This window comes from Mesocricetus auratus, unplaced genomic scaffold (genome assembly GCF_017639785.1).
Source record: "Mesocricetus auratus isolate SY011 unplaced genomic scaffold, BCM_Maur_2.0 Super-Scaffold_100018, whole genome shotgun sequence".
Taxonomy (NCBI): domain Eukaryota; kingdom Metazoa; phylum Chordata; class Mammalia; order Rodentia; family Cricetidae; genus Mesocricetus; species Mesocricetus auratus.
The window spans coordinates 12,871,904-12,883,426 of record NW_024429199.1 but is presented as its reverse complement, the minus strand read 5'-3'; the positions used below and the strand labels follow the sequence as shown (position 1 = coordinate 12,883,426).

Below are 11,523 nucleotides of genomic sequence, written 5' to 3'. Positions count from 1 at the left end.
AAAAGAACTACAGGCAGCTAATGACTTCTGGTGGTGGGATTGTAGGCTGGCATCCCCCTGCTCCATCCATGTCTAAAATCTATATATGACTGAGTACACACCATGTTTGTCTTTTTGTGACTGGGTTACCTCACTCAGGATGGTTTCTTATAGTGCCATCCATTTGCCTGTGAATTTCAAGATTCCATTGTTTTTTCCCACTGAGTAGTACTCCATTATGTAAATGTGCCACATTTTCTCTATCCATTCCAGTTGAGGGACATCTAGGTTGCTTCCAGGTTCTGGCTATTACAAATAATGCTGCTATGAACATAGTGGAACAGATGCCCTTGTTGTATGAATGTGAGTCTTTGAAAATATGCCTAAGAGTGGAGTTGCTGGATCTTGTGGTAGGTTTATTCCCATTTTCCTGAGGAATCTCCATACTGGTTTCCAAAGTGACTGTACCAGTTGGCACTCCCACTAGCAGTAGAGGAGTGTTCCCCTTTCACCACATCCTCTCCAGCATAAATTGTCCTTGGTGTTTTTGATTTTAGCCATTCTGACAGGAGTAAAATGATATCTCAGAGTTGTTTTGATTTGCATTTCCTTGATGGATAAGGATAGTGAGCACTTTCTTAAGTATCTGTCAGCCATTTTAGTCTCCTCTATTGAGAATTCTCTATTTTGTTCTGTACCCCAGTTTTTTCTGTTCCTTCTTCCACAAGGTTTGTTGAGCCTTACAGAGGCTGATAAATGTGTTCCACTTATGGCTTATTCATACAATAGTCACTTATTCTCTGTATTTAACCAGTTATGAGTCTCTGTAGTCACTGCTGACTACTGTAGAAGTTTGACAGGTACAACAGTGTGCATTTAGCAAAAGGACAACGATTTAGCAAAAGGACAACAGTGTTATCTCTTTTAGGGCCCGTGGCCTCTTTTACCACTGGTTTTTTTTTTTTTTTGGACTAGGTTTACAGTACGAGATGTGAATTCCTTCCTGTGAAGCAGGCCTCAAGGTCAAAATAAGAAAGTGTTTGGTTACATCTATAATGAGCTTGTCATTATTGCACCAGCAGAATCCTCTTTTCTGGTGGGGTCAGCAGTGTAGCATGCAAAGGCCACAGGTGAGTAATACTGCTGCTTACAACTGCTCTCCAGAAGTCTGAACAATACCTTGTAACAATATGAAGGCTAGCCAGAAAGGAGAAAGCTGCCAGCCTAGTTCGAGCTTGATTTTTCTATGTCCTGTGGCCAAGGCATGTGTCATCCTTAGCAACAGGATCGTATCATTTAGTTCTGGTGTGAAACTAACAGGAATTTAAATAACCACATTTTAGGTGGACATTCTTTTTCCATCACATGTGACTAATATCCAGTGAAGGCCCCAGGGGACTTGCAACTGATTGCAAGACCTGGAACTCTTCATCTTTTTTTTGGATTTGGAGGAAATGTGTAGTTTCTGAGTTAGGAAGAATCAACGATAAAAGGATATAACTAGAAGCTACTGAGGAAGCAGAGGGAGTAAGGGGTCCTTCTCCCTAGGGAAACTCAAAAACCGAGGAAAGATTATATGAAGACCCTTCGGCCTTCTGGGAGAGTCCGTGGGAGTAGACGGAGTAGATTGAAGAGTCAAATTTTCATGTACTACACAGATCTTTGTGGTCTCTAAGGGGGAAAAACCAGTTATTCATAGATATCTTAGACCAGCTGCTCTCCTCTCTCCCACTTGCAGAAGAGCTCCAATTGGAGAGTGGTGTTATAGTTAAAGCTGCCACTAGGTGGCCACACCTCCACATCCCCTAATGGTACTGAGGGCAAGCAGGCTTTTTTAAAGAAAACTAAGCCTGAGCACATACTGGCCCTGGATTTCTGAAACACATCATAAAGGTTGATATAGAGAGTTGGTTTCCCACTTGGAAAAGAGTAGAAGACAAGGTCTCTGGCTCTTCTCCCAGAGAGGCATGCCTGTCTTCTGGAGGTGCCTACAGTTTTCACTGTGAGCCACATGTTCCCGTCTGACAGCAGTATATGAAAGATAATGTGTCGCGGTCAATCCTTTTATCCCCAGCGACCAAGTGTGCACTGCATACAGCCCATGTCCTTGATTCCATGCTGTTCTCATTAAGGTGTCTATTGCTGTGATGAAACACCACGACCCAAAAGAAGTTGGGGATGAAAGGATTTGTTTGGCTTATACTTCAACATCATTGTTCACCATCAAAGGAAGTCAGGACAGGAATTTAAACAGGGCAGAAGCCTGAGACAGGAGCTGATTCAGAATCCATGGAGGGGGGCTGCTTACTGGCTTGTTCCTCATGGCTTTTCTGCCTGCTTTCTTATAGAACCTAGGACCACGAGCAGGCCCTCCCCCATCAGTCACTAATTAAGAAAATATCTTACAAGCTTGCCTGCCACCCGATGTTATGGAGGCATTTTCCCAACTGAGTCTCCCTCCTCTCAGATGATTCTAGCTTGTGTCATGCTGGCATAAGACTAGCCAGCACATAAGCTGTGTCTTTTTAGCTACAGCCTACGGACTTTCTCTTTTATCATCGAAGCTCCCTTAGCTCCCTATCCAGGCACTGATAAGAAAGTCTCTCAGGCCCACACTTCTCTGAATAGACTTCCATGTTGAACAGTGGGAGGGGACTGAGGGATAAAGTTAACATTTGTTTCTAACATAGGCAATTAACAAACAACAACAAGTAATGTGTCAGAGGAAGGCAAATTTAGGCAGAATGTCCCAATGGCCACACCCCATGTCTCTCTTGATGAGACTCTAGCTTCCTTTCTTCGAAATGATGGTCATCCTCCCAGGCTGTGGGAAGGCTTGTCAAGGGCCATTCAGAAGTTGGCTGAAAATTAAAGTAAGAGGGCCTACTGTGTGGGATATTTGTATACTGTGTGAAGACATATAGCTGTGTTTGGAGTAATAAAAAGCTGAATGGCCAATAGCTAGGCAGACATATAGGTGTGGCTTCTGGGGAGAGAGAGATAGAGAGAGATAGAGATAAACACACACACACACACACACACAGAGAGAGAGAGAGAGAGAGAGAGAGAGAGAGAGAGAAGAGAGAGAGAGTAGGACATGAATCTAGGCACACATCCGATGCCAGTAACATGGAGGGAGTTGGACATACAGAATGAAAGAAAGGTATACATCCACTAGGCAAAAAGTAGATTAATATAAATGGGTTAATTTAAGTTATACGAACTGGTGGGACAAGCCTAAGCTAAACCCAAGCTTTCATAAATAATAATAAGTCTCTGTGTCATTATTTAGGAGCTGGCTGGTGAGACAGAGAAAAGAGAAAGACTTCTGTTACAGGTCCACAATTCTTAGAATTCTGTGTCTACTTTTGGCTTTAGAGTAGGAACAGGAGCCTGTGCTGCTGGGTAACAGGTGATGAGGTACACTCCTCCAGAGCACTATGTTATTCCCAAGGAGGCTTTGGAAAGTAGAAAATGGTTCTGAGCTGAAGCTCAGAGAGGAATGAGAAAATGTGGACTGTGTTATGACAAATCGTAGCGAAGTAGCCCATGGGAGAAGAATGTACATAGCCAGGGCGGAAACCAGGGATTGGCTGACACTGAGCGAATAGGGAAATAGAAGCACAGAGTCAGAAAGAAGCCAGGATGGAGAGCTGGGATTCTGTGACCCAAGACAGGGAGAGGACGAGCAGAAGGGCAGTTACAGAGATTTCATTCCTAATGTGTTTGGGATTGAAGCATATGAAAATCATCGAGAATAGCTCCTCTGAGTGTATTTCAGAGTTGGTTTTTCCCAACAGCTCTTAAAAAACTCATCTGCCTTTATCCAAGGCCAAGAGACTCAGGGAACAGCGAGCCAAGGTTGGTATCCTCCCAGATAACCAAGATTGTTCTGTCTTATCCCATGCACCTAGGTGATATCTTTTATGCAGGGATCGGGGCAATTATTAAGACGTTGGGATGACTTTTCCTGGGAGAGAGGTAAGGAGTGTGAGAAAGGAGAGGGCACAGAGTTTCTGGGAAAAGAGAGGGAGGGGTTGTTGGAACAAGAGTGAAGATTCCTAGTTCTAGTACTGTATATAGTTCTCTACTTGTGGAAGGGAAGAACTCTACTACCTTCAGGCACTCCCAGCTACAGCATCCAGATGTTCTCTGTGTTTCCTTGGTTCTTCGTGCTCAGCAAGAACAGTTCAGCAAAAGACAAAGAAAATAACAGCAAGCAGATATATCCAAGTGATATATCTTGCAAGGGATATGAATAGACCATTCAAGAGAAGATTAGTCCATATGGTCTCATCCTGCTGTCTTTTTCCTGTCTTCATAACACTTTCTCTTCTCTTTTTATGACTGGTGAACTCAGAAGAGCCTGTTTCTGCTTTTTACCCCCTAAAATGGTACCTTATATTCTCGTCATGCACACAATGGCTAAGGAAGGCCAACCTTTTTTTAATAACTCAGCAGAGAGACTGCTGTGTTTGGCGAAGGTCACCTCTCTTTGTGCACAGGAGCAGCCACGAGGAAACAGAGTCGACAGCAAGGAAACTGACAATGACCATATGTTTAGAGGTAGTTGACCACTGTGTGTTGAGAGTTGTCAAAAGCATTAAGAGGGGTCTGGGAAGATGGCTAGTCAGTAAAGTGCCAGCTGTTCAGGCATGAAGACTACAGTGCAGATTCCCTACCACCAGTGTAAAAGCCAGGTGTGAAGGTAATCGCGGTTCCAGGGAGGCAGAGAGCTTGCTTGCCATCCAGTCTAGCTGACTTGGTGAGCTCCCTTCTCTCAAAAACCCAGTCACAAAAAGACAAACATGGTGTGTACTCATTCATATGTGGATTTTAGACATAGAGCAAAGGATTACCAGCCTACAATCCACACCACTGGAAAAGCTAGGAAACAAGGAAGACCCTAAGAGAGACATATATGGGCCCCCCCGGAGAAGGGGAAAAGGACAAGATCTCCTGAGCTAATTGGGAGCATGCTGGGAAAGGAGAAGGAGTAAGGAGAAAGAGAAGGGGAGAAGAGGAGGGAAGAGGAGGACATGAGAGAGCAGGAAGATCAAGCCAGGGGAAGAACAGAGGAGAGTAAGAGAAGAGACACCATAATAGAGGGAGTCATTATAGGTTTAAAAGAAATCTTGCTCTAGGGAAATGTCCAGAGGCCTACAAGGATGACCCCACCCAAAAATCTAAGCAATAGTCGAGAGGCTACCTTAAATGCCCTTCCCTGATAATGAGATTGATGACTACCTTATATGCCATCCTAGAGCCTTTATCCAGTAGCTGATGGAAGCAGAAGCAGACGCCCAGAGCTAAACACTGAGATAAACTCCTGGAATCCAGTTGTAGAGAGGGAGGAGTGATGAGCAAAGGTGTCAAGGCTAGAGAAACCCACAGAGACAGCTGACCTGAACAAGGGGGAGCTCATGGACCCCAGACTGATAGCTGAGAAAACAGCATAGGACTGTTTCAGACCCCCTGAACATGGATGTCAGTTAGGAGGTCTGGTTAATCTATGGGGCCTCTGATAGTAGATCAATATTTATCCCTAGTACACAAATAGACTTTGGGAGCCCACTCCACACAGAGGGATACTCTCTCAGCCTAGACACACGGGGGAGGGTGTAGGCCCTGCTCCAAATGATAAGACAGACTATGAAGATTCCCCCATGGAAGGCCTCACCCTCTCTAGGTAGCAGAGAGGGGATGGGATAGAGGGTCAGTGAGGAATAGGGGAGGAGGGGAGGAAGAGAGAACTGGGATTGACATGTAAAACAAGCTTTAAATTTAAATTTAAATTTAAAAAAAGAAAAAAAAACCAGCATGCAAAAAAAATACCAAGGAGAAACAATTGAGGAAAATGCTTGAGGTTGACATCTGGCTTTCACACACACACACACACACACACACACACACACACACACACACACACACACACACACACACAGGTCATCAGAGCCCTTTTTGAGAAGAACCCATATTGTATACAGATAAAATCTATTCATCAGGCAGGATACTTTGTCCCTCGTCCTCCCTACTTTTAAGTAAAGATTGTGTACCCCTGAATAAGGTAAAGTACTTGAGTAGTGATATATGGTAATCAACAAGCCTAGCAACAGCTGAGATGATCAATGATGAGCAATAGTGGCAGTCATAAGTCAACTGGGGACCCCGAGCTCTTTTCTGAGCCTCTAGGTTATTGTTCCCAGCAGACTTAGTGGCCTAAGCTTGCATAGGATGGAACAACAACAAACCAGTGAACTTTTAGCTCTCACGTTGCTCTAAATGTGTCATAAATATTTTTAGGAACACAAATTTTAATTGAAGCAACAATAAATTCCTAACACCATTTTCACTGAGGACATCATGTATAGCTGATTTGACTTTCTATTCACAACAGTCACAGACTCCTTTTATCTGGTGTTTTGCCTGATACTAATAATAGCAATGAAAGGTTACTCAATTTCCACCAAGAATGGGAATCATATGTGAGAAAACAGGCTGTGAAGGTAATGGTAATCTTTTGGAGAATTTAAGAAGATGTTTATTTTACCCAATACCACTTAAAATTTCCATGGAGGTTTGTATGAGAAACTCTAGGTTTTTATTGGTTGTTTTGTCACCTCAAGATGAAGTACTTAGCTTATCAGCACATTATTAACTCCCTTGAACACCTCCAGTGTCTAAACAAATAATAGCAATTTACAAAATACTGAATAAATACTTGAGTGTTTAACTATGGATGCTCTATAATACTTAGATACTAGAGGGAGCTAATGAATAGAAAAACCTGTTATATATGAAGTTTTGTCACATGGTAACAATGGTGATAATAATAAAATAATAAAATTGTCATTCTAGTTATTGTGTGACTGTTGGTGAAGAACATGAGTGTAAATGTATGCACATGACCTGAAGAACACAGAAGAGGACATCAGGTATCCTCCTCTATCACCCTGTGCTTCTTGCCTTGGCAGAGTCTCTCAATGAACAAGAAGCTTGCTGTGTCTACTAGGCTGGACTGCAAGATCCTAAGATCTGCCTGTCTTAGTTAGGTTTTCTATTGCTGCGAAGAGAGACACCATGACCATGGTAACGTTTATAAAGGAAAACATTTACTTGGATGACTTGCAGTTTCAGAGGTTTAGTACAGTATCATCACGGCAGGACATGTTGGCATGAAGGTAGTCATGGTGTTGGAGAAGAAGCTGAGAGTTAATATGTCTTGATCTACAGGTTAACAGGAAGTGAACTGCACTGGGCATAGCTGGAGCATAGGAGACTCCAAAGTCCATCCCCACAGTGACACACTTCCTCCACCAAGGCCACACCTACTTTGACAAGGTCAAACCTCCTCACAGTGCCACTCCCTGTGAGCTTATGTGGACCAATTACATTCAAATTACCACATTGCCCATCTCCATACTCTAATGTTTGTGTGACAGGCACTCACTGCCTTGTTCAGCTTTTTGCATTGGTGCTGGGCTTTCAAATGTAGGTCCTCATGTATGCCCAGTAAGTGCTCTCTCTCACTGAACTATCCATTCGGCCCCTATGTTTGAATTTTTGTATCACTGAATGGGAGCAAAGCAACGGTGTTGTCTAAGTCTTATTGTGAACAGAACAAATGAAAAAAATGTGTTAATAACTGAGCAAATTTGACTACGTACTAGGTGTTAGCCAACATTAGGAATTCATTGTAATTGGCTGAATTTTTCATTTAAAATGTTATATAGGAAAATATTATGATGTAAGGGTTGGATATTATTATGTCTTTTAAACAAATCTGTGCAACACAAATGACAAAATGATATACAGACATTTCTTATTTTCAACTCTACTTTTCTGAATATTTGAAATTTTTCATAGTAAAAATTACAAATACAAGGCAAAAGGAAAGGAGAGAAGAGACAAACTATTAGCATTTTGTTAAGAAGCAAACAAAACAATGGATACAGAACTGCATAGCAGGATGGAGGCCTGACTTCTGTCATGTGCCTGGTTACACACGAGCCATCCCTACCATTGCCTGAAACAAAAGACTGGCAAATGAATTGTTGATAAGCATGTGAACTCGTAGATTATTTATATCTGACATGAATCCAAAACTGTAAAAGCACTTTGGAAAATTGCTCAGAATCTTCTAAATCTATGTGTAGTCAAGCAATTTCACTCCTGGTTATACACAAGCAAATTAGTGTGCACATCTACAAAAACATACAGAAAAATATTCATAGCAGTTTATTAATAACAGCACAAAACTGCAAGTAGCCAGATGCTGTTCAAAAGTAAATGGATAGACAGATAATAGTGTGTTTATTGAAATGTACTCCAATTAAAAAGATGAATTCTTTTACATGCAACAACAAGGATGAAACTCCTTGGTCATAGGTTAACCAGACAAAGACATATTTATTTTGCGAATCTACATGAAATTAAAGAATACGTAAAACTACCCAATGGTAGTAGATGAAGGATAGTAGGATACTGGAAAAGCTACCTTTAAGAGTTTATTTTAGTTTCAGTTATAAGTATGTGTGTGGTTATATGCACATATATGTATGCAGGAACCTACAGAGGCCAGAGATCCTCTGGAGCTGGAGTTATATGTGGTTGTGAGCCATATGACATGGATGTTGGGAACTGAACTGAAGTCCTCTTGAAGAATATGCAAAGTATTAGTCATTGAGCCCCCAAATAGTCTTGATATTTAGTAGGCATATATATATATGTATATATGTGTGTGATATTCTATATGATATATAGAATTGGAATTGAAAAATAGTTTGAATATAAAAAAGTACATAAAGAACATCCTCCATACCTCCGTATCTGTTAAAGTGTGATTATATATATATACACACATATATATAATACATAGAATACATAAAAAATTAGTTTCCACATGCTAGGAAGGAAGTGCAAGCAAGAAAATGTAAATAGTTTAATTAATTATAAAATTAAACAAAATTCATATAGTTAAATTCCAGTTTTTGCCAAAACAATGTTCTATTTTAAAGTTGTGCCCCATGTTATTTTTTGCTCCAGTTAAGCAAAGAATGAAGTTCAGATACTTTTGAAGTAAATTTTATGCATTTTGGACTGTATTGACATAATCTTATTCTCATGACAATGCTCGCTCTTGCATTTATGGTGGATAAATTGCATATATCTATTAATTTACAATCATCCAGATTTTCATACAGTCATTGGTTGAATGCCTTACATATGCCAAATGCATTGTTAGGTACCGGTAAACAAATTTAACTAATGTGTTATCTCTTTATAATTTTACAATTTAGAAAAACTCAATTATGGCATGACTGCTTGAGTTCTATCAGATGCCACTTCTAATCAAAAGGCAAAACAATGATCATGCATCAAAAGAGCATGCAAGTCCATTCTCAGCTACATGCAATGTGTATTGAATCTGTCTACCTCTGCCCTCAGAAGCATCCACCAAGCTTCTAAACGTTAGATATTTTAGGTCAAATGATTTTGAAATTTAATATAAAACTCTGAATTTCAGATTGTCTACATGCATATTAAACAGGATCACTTGAAAAGAGTTGGAGCTGCAAATTGTTAAATAGTTTTATACTACCCAAACTTCGTTGGAAATGTAGGCATTGCAGATGTTATCCTATAAAGTGATTGTTTTGTGTTGCCTGTGTAATACATAGTGTGTCTTCTATAACTTTTCTCCTTCTGCAGTAAATAATCACTTGGTGAATAAAATATTCATGTCTCCATTATTCTCCAAAAAATGTGTTTGCTTGCTTTCTAAATTCTGAGGCTTAACTCTTGAATGTGAGAGTTTAGTGTGTAGACCTTTTGTGGCCTTCATTGAGAAATTGGAATATAAAGCCCCCCACTTGGGTGATTCCCATATCTTAAAGCATTGGGCACAATTTCATCTAAGACATATGAAGATGACACACCGTGTTGAGCATGTGACCATTTAGTGAGACATGTGAGAGCCACATGTCTCCATGAAACCTCTGGATACCTTTATGAGAATCAGGCACACAGAGCCCCCATTCTGAAAGGTAATATATCTCTTTAAGCACCACTCTTGTCATCTCCCAGGGTTTCATTTCATGAAAAAATATTGGTTGACATTATAAACAGGTGCCAGAGTGCACTCATCCAACTAATGAAAAATTTAGCTGGATTTGAGCACAACAGCAAAGTCACTTATGGGGGGAAAATGCAGTCTGATAGATGACAATTATTATAAGGTAAATTATTAATATCTCACCAAGAAGCAATCATTTGGCAAAGACTAAGTCACTTTTTACATATTGGCAGGAAATAGGAGGTACGAAGTGAGTATGTGGTGTGAGAGAGGGATGACACCTTGTAGGACACAACTAAAATATTCTCACACTGAGTGCAGTAAATCCAGGTGAAGCCAGGCCATCCATGATGGCTAACTTGTAAAAGAGCCACTGTCACATCAGCTTATCAGTGCTTAGGGACAGAGATAGAACAGATGAAGAGTTGAGACTCCAGAAACTATACATCCTGCCAGAGTCTGAATTCTGCCACATTAGATATGTGAGCGAAGATTCAGAGAACCTCTATCCCCCCAAGTTCTTAAGGACAAAATAGTTATAAATGAGAGGCATCTCCCAATAATTCTCAGATACTGCCTTCTATCAGGTTATACTATTCATAGATAATCAGTGTGAGTCAGAAATATTAAGTATGAGTTAGATGATGTGTAATTTGCTGTCCAATGGTATTAGCATCAGTGTACACCTTGTGAAATTTTATAATTGTTTAATACTCATCTTACACAATGGTGAAGGGAAGGCCTCTACCTTTTAAGTGCACTGTTTTGTTTTATATTCTCATTGAGGCATATCTGCAAATGCTTGTGACCTGTCCTGTCTAATTGTATTGTGTTGGTTTTTAAGATGAGTCACAGGAAGGTTGATTCTTCCCTCTCCAGCCTGCAAACAATCCGAGAGGGCAAAATAAGATAGATGTCACCTATCTTAACTGAAAACCCAGAAAATTTTCCTTCTAGCTAGAAAGTAATGTCTTCACAGCTTATCATCCATGGCTTAATACTATTTCCTCTCAGGGTTTGTCTGTACTACAGAGCTATTGTGTGGCTTATAGTCAAGGCACAACCACGTACTAGTTTATTCTCAATGCAGAACTCAACTCCCATCATGTATTTGAAAGTGAGTCATATTAAGAAACATGTATTATACTCTGTGCATTATCCACCCTCCACAGCCTCTATCGCTGTTGAGATCCAGTTAAGAGATGTGGTAGGAAATGTGTTCTTTATAAAAAGAAAAGTGCATGCCTAGTCTTATTTCAATAAACAATAATTCCTTTTAGGAGAAATTGTGGCACAATGACTACTCAGTATCCACAAAAGTTTTGATAGCAAATACTGTAACATTCAGGCTGCAGGAAGCTGAAGTTTCAGTTCAATTTTTTCCCACACACCCTGTATTAGTTGACCTGGCCAATCTAGATATACTGTAGATTTATAGAATAAAAGGAGTAGGGACAAGAGTTGTGAAC

The 11,523-nt window shown here is 40.4% G+C and overlaps 1 long non-coding RNA gene across 1 annotated transcript; it reads left to right on the top strand.

Moving 5' to 3' along the window:
• Window positions 1-641: 641 nt before the first annotated feature.
• On the top strand, window positions 642-9,726 carry LOC121132862. The gene is made up of 2 exons (XR_005869552.1): window positions 642-1,109; window positions 6,838-9,726. It is a non-coding gene; the product is annotated as an uncharacterized LOC121132862 (long non-coding RNA).
• The last annotated feature ends 1,797 nt before the right edge of the window (window positions 9,727-11,523 follow it).